The sequence below is a fragment of the Phocoena phocoena genome, chromosome 1 (assembly GCF_963924675.1).
Source record: "Phocoena phocoena chromosome 1, mPhoPho1.1, whole genome shotgun sequence".
In the NCBI taxonomy this organism is placed as follows: Eukaryota; Metazoa; Chordata; class Mammalia; order Artiodactyla; family Phocoenidae; genus Phocoena; species Phocoena phocoena.
The window spans coordinates 30,773,027-30,789,645 of NC_089219.1; positions in this window are offsets into that span (position 1 = coordinate 30,773,027).

Genomic DNA, 16,619 nt, shown 5'->3' on the forward strand with positions numbered 1-16,619 from the left:
CTTTCCTTGCCTCTCAAATGTCCCCAGATTTGGAGCCCAAAGTCTTCTCCAGGCTCTTTACTCACTCATTCAACAAATATTTTTTGAGTACGTGGTACGTTTTGGGTACTGTTCCAGGGGCTGGGAACACAGCAGTGAACACAGCAGATGAGGCCATTGTCCTCCTGGAGGGGGACCATGAACTAGTGGATAAACAAGAGGATTTTAGGGGGTGACATGTGCCTTGATATCAGTAAAGCAAGTTGGTGTGACAGGAAGTGACTGAGGGCATGGGGTATGCGTGTGTGTGTGTGTGTGTGTGTGTGTGTGTGTGTGTCTACTGCTTGGTTAGCATATAAGGGACTTTTGAACCAAGACTCGAGTGAGAAGCCTATTGAAGGAAGATCTGGAGGAAGGACACCTCATGCCAAGGGAGAAGGAAGTGCCAGGGCTCAGTGGTAGGAATGAGCTGTACCAAGGAACAGAAGTGAGGCTGGAGCTTGGGGAGTGAGGGGCAGAGTGGTGGGTGACCAAGGGGAGAGGTGGGCAAGGGTCAGATCATACAGAGGCTTGTAGGCCACGGTCAGACCTGAGATTTTACCCTAAGTGCAATGGGAAGTTCTTGCGGGGGGGGGTGGATCAGGGGAGAAACATGGTCCCATTGACATTTGTAGAGGTTCACTCTCCCTTCCGTGTGGAGAACAGGAAGTAGATTCCCAAGACAGCCACACATCCTAACCCACACCAAACTCTTCTCCAGACATACTGTACACTGTTGTGTCTCTAGGTCTTTGCACCTGCAAATCCTTCTGCCAAGGATGCCTTTCCCTTTACTTCTAGAGAGCATTCCGATTCACTCTTCCAGACTCAGCTCCCAGACACACTCCCTGCGGTTCCCTCCCCCTTCCCTGCAGGCAGGGTGACTTCAAGTTCTCATCGCCTTTCCCTACTTCCAGCAGTGAGCGGAAAGCCTGATGCCTGTTTCCGGGTCCCTCTCCTGGCTGGACAAGGAGCTCCTCCAGCACAGGACCATGGCTGCCTTAGCTCTGAGAGCCAGGGCCCTGCACCAGGCCGGCCCAGGTTGCGTGGCTGACAGATGCTTTCTGCTTGATGAGACCTCCCCGAGCATCCCCATCACTGGCAAAAGCACTAGATGGGCAAGCACCCTTTGTTTAAACAGATAATAAGATGAGAAGTATGGTAACATACTATTTACCGTAACATTCACATTAAATCTATACTTACTAGGAATTTTGACATCTGAAGGTTAAGTTTCTAAGTGTTTACTAAAGCAGCAATAGTCTGTGATCGTCGACATGTGAATAGCTCTCTCTCTCTCAAGGACTGTTCTCTTGTTACCTTGAGACCATGAATGTTTGCTAAAGAAGAATACATTTTAAAAAATACTTCTTGTAAATACTTGAGTTAGGAAGAAGACATTTGTTAGAATACTTCCAGTAAATACTTGGTTGTAAACCTTTATTTTTCACTGAACACCATATAGGCTGCCTGATTTGGTTCTAATTAACCTATGGGTATAGAAGAACTGTGCGTTTCCTTATTAAGCTAGGAATGTATTTAAAAACTGTCTCCCTCTAACTCCCTCCACCAAACTCTCTTCCCACCACGTGGAGCAGGTGGACTGGGCTAAGGCTTGTGGGTTTCCCTGCAGGGGGCATCTGGCTCCCCTCCCCTTCCCCCTAGCCCACCCTGGGCACTGAGCAGCCTGCACACCCAGTCTCCAGGAAGTGCCCGTGGGCATGGCGCAAATTGGACTAAGTGCAAAGACCTGGTACCTTCCTGGTAAATGCTGAAGATCACGTTCCAAACCTGCATACTTGATCGCCGTGATGCCCAGTTTTGAGATGTGGGGAAACAATTGGTTAACTGAAATGTGCAGTTGTCACTGATGATTGGGTGAAGATGCTAAGTCCCTAGACAAGTTATTTAGTTGCTTTGAGCCTCAGTTTTCTCATCTGTGAAATGGGGATCATAATATATGTCAGGCAGTTTGCCAAAGGCCAGTGGCCCTATTTGATTGCCGGTTGCCTTCATCCTACCTTGGCCTTGTTCCTTGTTTCACTCCTTCAGGTTGAAGGCATCCTGGCAGGTAGTTCCGTGTGATGGGGTGCCAGGTGGTGACCTGTCTTACAGAATGATGTTAAATTTTACTACTCACTGCCTCTCTTGTAATAGTCACTCAGTCCACAAATAGTCACCAGGCACCTACCGTGTGCAAATACCATGCCAGGCACTGGGGATACAGTGGAAAAAGACAGACAAGTCCCCACACTCATGGAGCCTGCATTCTAGCAGGAGAAGCGTGGAAGTTTTCCAGCAGCTGGTGTTTGTGAGGTTGAGGAAGTCCACTTCTAGACCCATTGGTTTTAGATGCCCATTTCTGAAAGTTGCTGCTCATTTTCAAGTCTGAATCTTTCAAGTCTCTGGGAGAATTAATGGAGATGATGTCTGCATAGCGTCTGGTGTAGCACTGGGTGCATCCAGGGTACTCTGTAAGTTGGACACCCCTTTCTTTCTCCAGACACAGATCTGTGTCCCCCTTCCTGTATCTCCCTCCTTGCCCTGATTTTCAGGCAAAGCAAGATATGAGAGGTGAGTTTTGTGCTCGGGGCTGAAGGTGAGCCATTAAAAAAAATTTCTTTTTTAGAGCAGTTTTAGGTTCACAGCAAAATTAAAAGGATGGTGCAGAGATTTCCCATACACTCCATCCCTACACAAGCATAGCCGCCCTCATTATCAACATCCCCCCCGCCCCAGAGTCGTACTTTTGTTACAGCTGATGACCCTGCATTGACACATAATCACTGACGGTCCATAGTTCCCATTAGGGTTTACTCTTGGTGTTGCACATTCTATGGGTTTGGGCAAATGTATGATGACACGTATCCATCATTACAGGATCATACGGAGCATTTTCCTGCCCTGACACTCTCCTGTAGGTGAGCTATTTCTTTAGGTTCAGGGAGGTGGTGTAGGAGGAGGACGGGAAATACGTGGAGTCCTTGGGGTCAGGGGACAGTGTGCCTCCGTCCTGGCTGCCAACACCGAAGTCGAGATGTTGGCAGAGCCAGCCTGGAGTCTCCTTAAAAGCAAGCACCAGGAGGAAGACATGCAAAGACCAGAGTGAGAGAACACAAGCCAGGCAGAGCAAGAAACAGAGAAAACATTTGTACCCATTTTGCAAAGTCCCACCAAAGGGCCACGGCATCTCAGTGTAGTCCCAGCCAAGGGACTGTCCTGGAACCCACAAGACCCGAGCTTGAAACCCCCAACCAGCCAAGTGGAGGATGGCATTGTTGTCCATTGTAAAAATCAATGGTTCCTTTGCTAAGTGGTCAATATTTATTTGGCTTTAGCATTGCTTAATTCAATGCATCAATTAAAGATAGTGTAATGTCTGCTCTGGTCTGCAGCCCCGGCTTCTGTGTGTCGTTACCTCATCTGTTTGAGATCACTCACGTCCTTACGTCCCTGCTCCTTTGTCCTCTTGCATAACTCAAGGACAGGAGTAATTGACGTGAAACTTTTAAAAATTAATTTCGCGGCATATGCCACTGAGGGGGAGCGCAAGCCCTCCCAGCCATTTATAACGTCACGGTGATTGGTCCTGACAAAACAATACCTTAAAAACTCACCAAAGTAAATTATGGCCTGAGCAAATGGCTGCTCCGCGGCAGGGCCGGAGGCTTGGAGGGGAGCCAGGCAAAAACAAAGTAATGTGCTTTTGATATTAATAACAGAGATGATATTGATCTGCAAGCTAGTGTCACTTTTCCACTCTGGCGAGGAGATTGCTCCCGGCATTTAGTCCACTGAAAGCCACTTTCCATGCAGGCCATTTAATTTTGTGAGTCTTTAATTATGTGAAATGTAGTCTAGTTAAAGGGCCAGGTCCCAGTTTTGCGGGGTGGAGATGTGGGCTGTGATTCAGGAAGCTGTCAGAAATGAATATAACTCAATTCTTAGATCTGCAAATGCAGTTGTCTTTCTAAATGTTTATTTCATCCCTGCACTTCTCTGGCCTGGTGCCACCGTGCATCAGGACAGACACAGCCTCTGATTACAGGACCACATTTTTCAAGGGACCTGAAGTTAATGTGCCTGTTTTCTACATAATAAAAGTCATAACTCACAGGGGCCGCCGACGCCTCTCTCCTGAAAGGGGGCCTGGACAGACTGCAGGAGGACCGTGTAGCCCAGCCCAGCAAGCCGCCTATTCTGTGCCTGGCCCGATTTTGGACAGTCGGTCTCTGGGTGGAGCTGCGATGGACCGCATTGGAGTGCAAGTCAGACCACAGGCCTGTGTGTGCGTCAGATTACATATCAGATCATGTATAGATTCGTGAGACAGATCGAGGAGAAACCCACGTATCAGACCAGAGAAGTCCATGACGCCTGCTTTCGGAAATATGTCACGATAGCTCTATGCCTTGTGTTTCTCTGCATACCCTTCCTCTGGTTAAGATGGGTCAAGTCTCTTTCTGCCTTTCTCTTATACACATATAGCCATCCCTTTATATGTCTGTCTTCTCCTCCAAAGGCACCCTTTCATATATGCATATACACGCAGGTATGCTTACCGCCCCCGCCACACACACACACACACACACACACACTCACACACACACGCCCAGAGCTCCAGAATCTCTCTTGAACTCTGCTTTACACTGAGAGGGGTCAGTGGAGAAGAGCAGTTTCATATCCAGAACTCAGCTCTCTGACAACTCCATCTTTCTAGAACACAGCCAAGGATCAGGAGCTCAGAGAATCAGACCCACAAAGACAAAATACCGCAGAATCTACATACCTGACTCACAGGGGGATGCATCAGAACCTCACTCACAGCTCCTTTCTCTTACTTTACAAATAGTTTTTTGCGTGTGTGTGTGGTACGCGGGCCTCTCACTGTTGTGGCCTCTCCCGTGGCAGAGCACAGGCTCCGGACGCGCAGGCTCAGCGGCCATGGCTCACGGGCCCAGCCGCTCCCCGGCATGTGGGATCTTCCCGGACCGGGGCACGAACCCGTGTCCCCTGCATCGGCAGGCGGACTCTCAACCACTGCGCCACCAGGGAAGCCCCTACAAATGGTTTTGATGGTCCCTATTCTTGTTTGTCCAGCCTCCAGAAGATTTAGAAGTAGAAAGAGGAGGGAGAGAGAGGCTTCTAGAAGCAAAAGCACCTAGAGCAGCAGGAAATCACAGCTGAAAGTGAGGGAAGAGAGAATAACCCAAAAAGCAGGCAAAAAACTCAACACAGTGAGATTTTTCAAAATCAATTCTATAGCATAAAACGGGGAGAGAGGTGGACACTCAAATATATTTAGGGTTAAATAAAGCCAGACAGGTTTCGTGGCTGTAGGAGATTTCAGTGCCCCTAATATGCTAATATGCACCGTGCATCCCTAGGGGCAGCAGGGATAGATTCAATTTTTCCCAAACTTACTTACCCATGAATATCTTTTCCTGCCCTAACCTCCATCCCAGAGGATTTTGAGAGGTTAGTATCCAACTGCACACACTCCGGGATACACTGATGTACCACGATTAATTGTCCTAGCCACTGTAGTGATGGCCATCTGTTTTTTTCGGTGTTTAGTAGCCATTGATTCTCCTTGCAGGAACAGCCATTTGGAAATCTATCACTCCCTGTTTTTTAGTCCATGTGATTTAGTTGGAGTCTATTCCTCAACTCCAGGGGTGGGCCCATAACCCATGCTAAGCCACTCATAACATTGCATCTCCCTGGCCACCACGATTGGTTTGAGGATAGGCACACAGTCTGATCAGAGCTACTGAGACACTATGGGACTTTGCAGGGAATTCTGGACAAGAGACATTGGACTCAAAGGCAGAGAATGTGAGGCTTGGAGCTGTGGCAACCATTTTGCCAACACCATCACCTGGAGCCCAAGAAAAGGTCAACATGGACGAGATCAGGGCCAAGAGGCAGATAAAAACGTTTGTCTTTTTTTTTTTTTTTTGCGGTACGTGGGCTTCTCACTGTTGTGGCCTCTCCCATCGTGGAGCACAGGCTCCGGACGCGCAGGCACAGCGGCCATGGCTCACGGGCCCAGCCGCTCCACAGCATGTGGGATCTTCCCAGACTGGGGCACGAACCCGCGTCCCCTGCATCGGCAGGCGGACTCTCAACCGCTGCGCCACAAGGGAAGCCCTGAGACTGGGGTTTTGATAAACAAGTACAAAAAAGACATTGGGGAGGAGAGTTTGGGGTATTGCCAGAATGTTAGTAAAGTGACGAAATCTATGGAATCCATGCTGGATAAAGGGGGAAGTGAAGAAAGAGAGGGCTGATGGATGGGGAGAAAGTTAAAGAAGTGGATGGGCTTGAGGTCTTGGTGAAGCTAAAGAAGGACCCGAATGAAATCGTATCGCAAAGTTTAGTGAGCCAAAACTTGAGACTTGTGCCCATACTATTTTGGAAATGGCATGCAGACTCTGACACTTCCTGGACACCCTCAGCCTGCCAGAACCATCCCTAATCTCATTCACTGGGCTGAGCCCATCTGCCTCCTGGGTGGCTTAGGCTGTGATGTCTGGCTCTCCAGGAAGTCACTGGCCGGCTTACTCAGGTCTCCTGTCCATCCAGCCTTCTCTTGACACAGCCTGGGGTAGAGGTGCTTAATTACACACACTCAAGATTCTTAGCGTCCCTCTTTCCTCTTGCTGTTTCTGTCTTGACCCCAAAGTCCCTTTCTGTCCTTGGGGTCCTCCTGAGATTCTTCTACCACTCATCCCTGCAGCCCATACCCTCCTTCTCCTAGATTCTGCATTACCTTCTGGACATGTTCAAAGACACATGTTCTCCAGGGTCCCAAGTGACAGCTGGGGACGTCAGGTTTGGGGAAGATGAGTGGGGTTCTCAGAGCTCCTGGTCAGCAGAACCTTGGAGGCCCCAGGTGCTCAGAGAAAATTTTCCAGCCTCAGATGATTCCTTGGACCCAACTGGTGTTGGGAACCCTGACCCAAGTCCTGGCTGATCACTCTGACAGGCGTCCTGGAAGAGTGGTTCATTGTGCAGTGGGTGCTGAGTGGGTACTGCGGGGGCAGCTTCATCTCAGTGGTCCTGGAGCAGCAGCCCCTTGGCCACCCACCCTCACTGGAAGTGAGCCCCTGGAGGACAGAGCCCACATCAGCCTTATCCACTAGCATGTAGTAGGGACTCAATCAATATTTGCTGGGTGTTTGATTCTGTCCTCCAGATTGGAGGAGAGAGGGGCTGAGCAGGGAATTAAATAATAACACACCAGCAAATACTTATATAGTATTTACTATGTGCTGGGAATTGTTCTAAGTATTGTATGCAAATTCATTCATTGCATTCTCACAACAATCCTGAGAGGTGGGCACCAGTATCACTCCCATTTTACAGGTGTGGAAATTGACCACCACAAGGTTGGGTAACTTACCTAACGTGACACTGCTAATGAGTGGCACAGCTGAGATCTGAACCCCAGTACTCTGGCTTCAGGTCAAGGCTGTTGACCATGACACATGCTTATGATCTGTTTCTGAAGCTTGTTGCCAGGGACAGAAAGCCAAGTCCAACAGCTTCTGCTAAAAGGGATTTATTGGCTCAGTGACTGGGTGGTTCAGTGTGGGGTCTGGTCAGATTCCAGAGGTTCTGAGTGACGTCAGTAAGATGCAGTTCATTCACTCTCTCGTCCCCTCTCTGTTCTGCTTCCACCTGTGAGTCAACTTGTGTCCGCTCTCTGGCCAAGGGAACCAGGTCTCAGGGTCGGCTGCCCCATCAGACCCACGTGTTGTGGAGAAGGGCCAGTTCAGCATAGGAATGGGGTGATGTGACTAGAAGAAGAGTCGCTGAGCAGACAAATAGGACACGTGTCACTCTAAGCTCTTTCCGCTGCTGGGGGCTTTACACTTTTTAATTTATTTTTCTCTCACTACCACCTGTAAGCTGGGGACGACTGTGCCCATTTGTAAATGAGGAAACTGAGGTGCAGTGTGACTTACCTAAGTTCACACAACTTGAAGGTTTGCCTAATATTGAAACTCCATTCTGCCTGGAGCTTCTCCGGCAGACGCCCTGGGGGAGCACACTGACCATGGCTCACCTTGGGTCTCCCAAGTGCTTTGGGCAGTTCTGTGGTCAGAGGACAGGAGCTGATGGGCACCTGGTGGGAGAAAAGCCAGGCCTCACCAGGACCAGGGTCAGGGCTGGAGGGAATCACTGCTTAGATGATGCTCAGGGCCCTGGGGTTCCCCACCCTTGCACAGCCCTGCCTGGCCCCCTGGGCTGTGAGCCTGGGGAGTGGGCACCTCCCCTGGGCCCCTGGCAGGGAGAGAGCAGTGCCGAGGCAGGAGGCAGGCAGGCATGGTGCGGTCCCTGCCCATCTGGGGAGTGCTTGGTGGCTGGCTGGAACTGAGCAGTGGACGGCTTTTGGACTCAGCAGCGCGAGCCCAGCTCGGAGGCTGCGAGCCAGAGCCGTGAACGCCAACAGTCTGGAGGCAGGCTCCGGAGGGAGAGAGGCTCGGGCCCATTCGCCGAGCTCGGTTCCCACAACAGCTCAGTAGACAGATGGACCTGGGGATCCTCACCGCCTGGCCAGGAGGGTGTACACATGCACGGGAATGCAGGCGTCCCAGCAGGGAGGGACGGGCTGGAGGCTCCTGGAGACGGCCAGGGTGGTGAGCCAAGGGGTGGGTGCTGTGGCCTGGGCTGGGTTGTCAGAGAGACGAGAGGGGCATGTTGGGCTTTGTGGTTAGACTGACCCCTGGATCGTGGCCCTGTACGGCCCTGACATTCTTTTCCTTGACTCCAGCCTCAGACTGAACAGGAACCCAGACTGAGTGTAGCCAACCTGCTGGGCCCTGAAGCTGGTCTTAGACTGAGCAGACTGAGCCCTGACCCTGATCTCAGACTGAGCCCTGATGGCAGCCCCTGCTGAGCCCTGATCATTCTGACCAAACCCAGCTGCTTATGTCCTCCTCAGGAAGGAGCCCGGAGCTGAGTGCCCAGAATACTCCCCAGGAAGGATGGGGTCCAGCCAGAACTGACAGTCTGCGGAAGGCATAGAAGAGGAACGACTGCAAGGACCACGAGCCTGGTCTAGGGGTGGCAAGAACTGACCAGCAGAGAAAGGAGGAGTTGCTGGGATGCAGACCAGACAGCAGTCCCTCCCAGGGCTGGCCCAAAGCTCAGGCCTGAGGACAGAGCCCAAGAGCATGGCTTACAAGGTCTGGAGAGGCAGAAGTGCAGGTGGTCTTGGGGGACAAGCAAGAAAGGCAGGGTTCCTGAGGGGTCAATGCTGGTGCAGTTTTCTTTTTTAAAGATTTTTTTTTTTTTTGCTGTGGACCATTTTTAAAGTCTTTATTGAATTCGTTACAATACTGCTTCTGTTTTATGTTTTGGTTTTTTGGCCGTGAGGCACGTGTGATCCTAGCTCCCCAAACCCGCATCCCCCGCATTGGAAGGTGAAGTCTCAACCACTGGACCGCCAGCGCAGTCCCGCTGGTGGAGTTTTGACCAGACAGATAGAACTAGACCTGGAGAAGAGCTCTCCACCAGAGTGACCCGGGGCTCAGAAATGAGCAGTGCCTGTGGCGGGCAGGCAGAGGCCGAGCGAGGAGGTAAAGACAACTCACTTTGCGATGAGCCAGGAATGATGGGCTAGGGGCTGATAGTGATGATCAAGGTTGCCTAATGATGGGGAGCACTCCCTGTTCTTAGTACTTGAAATGCTATCTCATCTAGTCCTCACCATGGCTTGGTGAAGTGCTGGGGCAGATGCCCTGGATTCCTCGCCCCCCAGCTCCCCTCCATCCTTGACTCTGCCTGAGGGGTCCCCCTGGCTGCAGAGTGTTTCGTCCCAGAACTGGGTATGTGTGTGGTGGGGTAGTTGTTAGGGCCCCTGGGAGTATCCAACCATAGCCTGGAGTTGCCGGATAAATAGCCCTGCTTCCCCTCCTTCGGGGCAGACAGCTCTGAGGTGAGTTCTTCACTCTGTCCTGGACCAGGGGCCGCTGAACTTTTTCTGCAAAGGGCCAGATAGTTTTAGGGCCTGCGGTCTCTGTTACAACTATTCAATTCTGTCACTGTGGCATAAAAGCAGCCACAGATGACACATAAATGAATGAGCCTGACTGTGTGGACGCCACTGAAACTTTATATACAAATCAGGAGGCTGAAGAGGCACATGAAAAGCTGCTCAACATCACTAATTATTAGAGAAATGCAGATCAAAACCACAATGAGGTATCACCTCACACCAGTTAGAATGGGCATCATCAGAAAATCTACAAACAATAAATTCTGGAGAGGGTGTGGAGAAAAGGGAACCCTCTTGCACTGTTGGTGGGAATGTAAATTGATACAGCCACTATGGAGAACAGTATGGAGGTTCCTTAAAAAAACTAAAAATAGAATTACCATATGATCCAGCAATCCCACTACTGGGCATATACCCAGAGAAAACCAAAATTCAAAAAGACACATGCACCCCAATGTTCATTGCAGCACTATTTACAATAGCCAGGTCATGGAAGCAACCTAAATGCCCATCGACAGATGAAAGGATAAAGAAGATGTGGTACATATAAACAACAGAATATTACTCAGCTATAAAAAGGAACGAAACTTGGTCATTTGTGGAGATGTGGATGGACTTAGAGACTGTCATACAGAGTGAAGTCAGAAAGAGAAAAGCAAATATCGTATATTAACGCATATATGTGGAACCTAGAAAAATGGTACAGACGAACTGGTTTGCAAGGCAGAAATAGAGACACAGATATAGAAAACAAATGTATGGACACCAAGGGGGGAAAGCGGGGCTGGGGGTGGTGGTGGTGGGATGAATTGGGAGATTGGGATTGACAAATATACACTAACATGTAAAGAACATGTAACTACTAAGGACCTGCTGTATAAAAAAATAAAATAAAATTCAAAAATTTAAGTTAAAAAAAAAATCAGGAGGCCAGAAGTCTATAGTTTGCCGACCCCTAAGATGTCCCCAGCAGGACTGAGCCCTGGTGGCCCACAATGGTCACCAGATCATTGACCCACCGTTTGCTGACCTCCACCCCTTCCCAGTCTCGCTTCTCCACTCCCTACTGGAGTGTCTGGATCTTGTCCCAAAGAATCGACTTGCTCTCAGATTCTTGTCTCAGGGTCTCCTTCTGGGGCCTCCAACCTCACACAGTTCTCCTACTTGACAGATGAAGAGACTGAGGCACCTGGAGGCCAAGCACAGCCCAACAAGGTGAGGCAGAGCTGCCTTCTTGCACTGCTGTGGTCTTTCCCAGAGCCACCAGAATCAGCTGTCCCCTGGGGGAGGATGTGTCTGCCTGCACAGGTCAAACGACCTCCAGACAGGTCCCTGGAATCGGCAGGACAGGTAGCTTGTTCATTCCCTACTGGGGAGGTATCAGGCCCCAGAGGAGGGACAGCCCTGACTACCCACAGGACCAGCAGTCTGGACAGGTAGTGGCAGTTAAATCCAGGGCAGAAGGGGGTCAATGTCTCCAAGGTTGACCCTTGTCCCTCCCTGGCTTAGATCTTCTCTGGGAAACCTGCAGGGTGTGAATATCACTCCCACTCTTCAGATGGGTAAACTCGGGAAGGAGAAGTGACTTGCTTCCAGTCACACAGCTCAGGTCTGGCAGAACTAAGTCTTGTTCCCAGGGCTCTGTGAGCAGCCGCAGGTTGCAGAGGAGGCCACAGAAGGCTTCATGGGCTCGTGGGCCCTCTAGCTCATTCTCTTAACTGCTACTACATTTGCTGCCTCATTGGATCAGGGCATCTTGAACAAAAGGGCCCTTAGGGACCAGCTAGCCTAACTCCCATTTTACAGATGGGAAAATTAAGACCCAGAGAGAAGAAACTTCCCAGAAGATTAGCCGGTGAGTTAGATCAGAGAGGAGGAGGAGCCTCAGATTCCTAGGAAAGCGATGTGGGTCCCTGAGTCCCTCCCAAAGCCATGTGACATCTCTGACACCCTGATTCCCAGAGGCCAGCCCTGGAGTGGACAATGGGCTCTGAGCCAGCCCGTCCCTTTCCCCCCTGCCGAAGCTCAGCTCTCGGGGCTCTGGCACCATCTGAAAACTCCTCCGCCAGTCTGCTCTCGGCAGAGCACAGATTATCGCTCTTGTGCTAATTATTTTTATGATTAAAAGATGATAAATTATTAAACAAAGTCTGAAAAACGTGCCAAGATCTGCTCTGAGGCTGGGCCTGAGAAGTTGCCCCCTTGGCGTCCACGTTAATTAATACATGAGGCTCTCCATGGAGAGGAGCCACAGCTGCTACATCTGGCAGCCAGGCAGGGGCTGGTGGAGGGCAGATGCTGGGTGGGCAGGGAGGCAGGGGACTCCCTGGGAGCCCTCAGCCTGGGCTTTGGTAATGGAGACCCCTCCCTCTCTGCTCCCAGCCTAGGGCTCAGCGGAGGGCCCTGTAGCACCAGCCTGACATCTGGTCCCCGGAAGAGGCCTAGGATTTCAAGCTGAGAAGCCACTGTTAATTCTTCAACCCTGTTTCCTTCTCCAAATGCAGCCTTGGGAGAACCCCAAGTGTCCAAGGAAAACAGGAGACCAGCATTCAAATCTCTGCCAGCAATTTCCTCCTTGGGTAATTTTGAGTAGATCACTCAATGAGACTCTAAGCCTCGGTTTCCACATCTGTTAAATGGGTGGAAATGACCTTCACTTTGCAACATCAGGGCATTGAGAGGGTTGAATAAAATAACGTCTGTAAAGAGCGCCCAGTTCTTAGGATGTTAGTTGAGCCGAGCTGAAGGTTGGGTTTATTGCTGCTCTGTCATTATCAGCCATGAAATCTTGTTCAGCTTAACCTTTCTGAGCCTCGGTTTCCTTATCTGTAAAATGGGAGTGAGAATTCCTAAATCTCAGGATCAAGGGAGAAACTATATGTGATGTGTCCAACAGAGTAAGCGTTCAATTAATGGCAGCTACTTGATTATAATCGTTGGTTGCAACTCCAATGCACTGACATTCCAACAAATGAATTTTCCTTCTACCCCACAGGCCGCTTCTTCTGTGCCTCCTTTGCTGGTTCTCCTTCCTTCCCTACCTCTACTCACAGCAGCACCCTGGGTTCAGGCCTTGGTGTCTCTTTTTTTCTTTACACTCTCTCCCTTGTGACCTCATCCATCTGTATGCTGTTTGACTCTCATATTTATAAGTCTAGCTTGGGCCTATCACTTAAAATGCAGACTCCTGGGTCCATTTGCGCATTCCAGCCCTTCCCTGAGATGTCTCATAGACATCCCAAGTCTCGTATGTCTAATGACACAACCCAAACAGAATTCCTGACCTTCCTCTCACAAGCTTGTCCCACCCACCGCCTTCCACCCTTCCAGTCAGTGATGACGCCTTGGAGTCGTCCTTGATTCTGCTCTTTCTTTCACACCAAATGTCCAAACATTTGATCAGCTCCACCTTCCATCTCTGTTCGAACCCAACCACCTGGCTGTCTCTCACCACCTCCCCTGCTCCCATCCTAGGACCGGGCACCTCCTTGTCTTGCTTGAAGTTTTACAATCTCTTAATGGGTGTCCAGGCCCTGGTACTTGTTCCCCTCTCCTCTATGCTTCCCATGATCCCCTTGAAACAAAGTCAGATCCAATCACCCCTCTGCTCAGAATCCTCCAGCAGCTCCCCGTCCCCCTATAGCAAGAGAAGTCTTTACCAAGGTCATCAGGCCCTACACAATCTGAACCTCCTCCTTGCCAAGTCCTTCCTCTCTCTGTGCCAGCCGTACCCACCTGGTTGCTTCCTTGAACTCCTGCACCCTCCCACGTCAGGGTCTTTGTCCTGGCTGTTCCGTCTTCTCCCGGATATCCTCAGACCTCTGCTCAGGGAGGCTGACTCTGACCACCCTACTTAAAAATATGCCCCCATCCAGTAGTCCTTATTGCTCTGATCCCCCTCCACTGTGCTTACCATCTTCTTGCACACTAGAATTTCCTGTCTCTTGTGTTATTGTCTGTCTCTTCCCTCAAGTGCACAGACTATCACCTTTTGTGCACAGCTGCCTTCCCATAGCACCCAGCCTGGGGCCCCGTGTGGCGGAGGTGGTGACTGCAGGACAGGTGGGTCACAGCCCTGCCTCCCGGGACCTTGGATCTGCAGCTCTGCTGGGTGGGCAGAAGAACTGGCCATTGCAGTTTTAAGATGAGCTCGGTCAAGAGGCAGGGAAGGCTTTGTGGAGGAGGTGAGACTGAACCACAGACTGAAAAGAAGGGAATTCAGGTAGAGGGGGCGGCCTGTGTTGAAGCCTTGGCAGCTCAAGGAAGTGTGCTTGGAGAATGGCAGGTTGTCAATGGCAACCTGGGAAGGGGTTTGAGGGGGGTGAGCCCCAAATGGGCTGATGTGCGGGGCAAGGGTGCTGGTGGTGGGGTGGGGAGGGAGGTCTCCTCTACCCTCTGGATTAGCAGATGGGGTACATGCTCACTCTCGTGACTTCCTAGAGGAGAGAAAGTGGTCTGATTGCCAGAAACACAATATTAGCAAAATAACGGCTGTATTTCAACGTGTCTGAGATGTACAACTATTTTCCATACTACTGAGAAACACTGCCAATTGACGTACACCATGGCATTTATTTTAAGACCCATGTGAAAATATGTGCATCTTAAAATCTCTGCCGTATGATCACAGGGTAGTACTGAGCCCTTCCTGTGCTCTGGGCACCTTACAAGCCACTTCAGATACTTTATCTCATTGGCTTCTTACAGCAACCGGTGAGTACCTATGAGCTAAGTACGTTACTTCCGCATTTTGCAGATGTGACATCTGGTACGCGGAGAGATGAAGGAACTCTCCATCCGGCTGGTAGCGGAGGAGCCTAGGCTGCAACCCAGGCAAGTCTCTTAAACATGGTCTTCCAACAGGAAATGGAGTGTGAAATGTGGAAGCCGTGCGAGAGAACAGGAAATCAACCATGGAAAATGGGAAGCAATGGTCCTGTTCATTCAGCGGGGTGACCCTCCACTGCCTCACTCCAGTAATCTGAGCCTGTGCCCCTCCTCCCCGCACCCCTGCAGCATTCTTGTGGGCTCTATGCTGGCCACTGGTCTTCTTGACACCAGGTGGGTCTTCCCATGGTGAGGCAGACTTACTCTTCTGTCTCAGTTTTTGGAAAGCCATGAACTTTGAGGTCACACACTTCTTGTGACCAAATGAACATCTCTGGAACTTTCTGGCCTTTCCAAAGGGACGTGACTCATCATCACCTCCCGCTGGGGGGGTCCCCGCAGTCGCCCTCACAGCTTTTACTTCCAACATTCTGGAAATGGCTGAAACCAATGGGTTAACTTGCTTTCCCTATTAAATATTTACATAAACACGCTCAGGTAGGTGTGTGTAAGTTATCAATAATGCAAGGCCAGCTTAGGCTCGGTGAGAGCTAAGAGACCCAAATTGTATCATCATAATCCATTATTCACATATAATGCGTCTATTCTCCTCCATTAGCGCAGGCAGGAAATGCCCCTGAGTGCCAGGCAGGGCTTTGGAAAACGCAATAAATGACGGAGAGACACATGGCAGGAGGGCGGCAGCTGTAGTTAAACAAGTGTAAATTAGCGCCCAGCCTCGCTCCCTGCCTGCATCCGGAGCAGCAGAGGGCACGGGCCTGGTAGGGAGGGGTTGCAGGATGGGGCGAACTCACTATCAATCCAGACACCCCGCGTGGTCTCCCTCACCTGAGAGGGACCATCCCTCTGGCCACGTGGGAGAGCATGCGTTACCACAGCCCGGCTTCTGCTCTGGTCAGATGGGGCTGGAATCTCAACTGTGCCACCGAGTGGGCGCAGGAGGTTGTATGCAAGCTACCCCACATCAAGCCTCAGACCCCATCTGTAAAATAGGGCCAAGAGTTAGCAACTCAGGACTTCCCTGGTGGTCCGCCTGCCAATGCAGGGGACACGGGTTCTAGCCCTGGTCTGGGAAGATCCCACATGCCGCGGAGCAACTAAGCCTGCGAGCCACAACTACTGAGCCTGCGTGCTGCAACTACTGAAGCCCACGCTCCTACAGCCCGTGCTCTGCAACAAGAGAAGCCACCGTAATGAGAAGCCCGTTCACTGCAACGAAGAGTAACCCCCGCTCTCCGCAACTAGAGAAAGGCCACGCGCAGTAACGAAGACCCAACACAGCCAAAAAAAATAAAATAAAATAAATAAATTTATAATAACAAAAAAAAAGAGTTAGCAACTCATAGGGTGGTGGTGTGGAGGAAATGAAATGAGGTAGGAGAAGGGCCCTTAGAAATGAAGACCATCCCTCACAGGCCTCCCCCTGCCCCCTGCCCCATGCCCCACCCCCCCTCCCCCACGCCCACAGTTCCAGAGCTAGGCGTAGAATGTGGGATGCATGCGGGGCAAAGGCAAGACTAGGGAAAGATGCAGTGGCCTTATGTGGTCCCCCTTTTGGCTTTGCTGGCACTGCAGGAAGCTTTGCCCCTTGGGGCCCCACCTGTGCTGTGATCGGTTTCCTGGGCTCAGCAGGCACACCTGACCATCCTGCCCTCTCTCTCCAGTGTGTCTTCAGCCCCTAGGCTGTCCTCATCCTCTTCTCCATCATCACCCTGTTCCCCTGGGGACCCAGGTCCCACAGAGC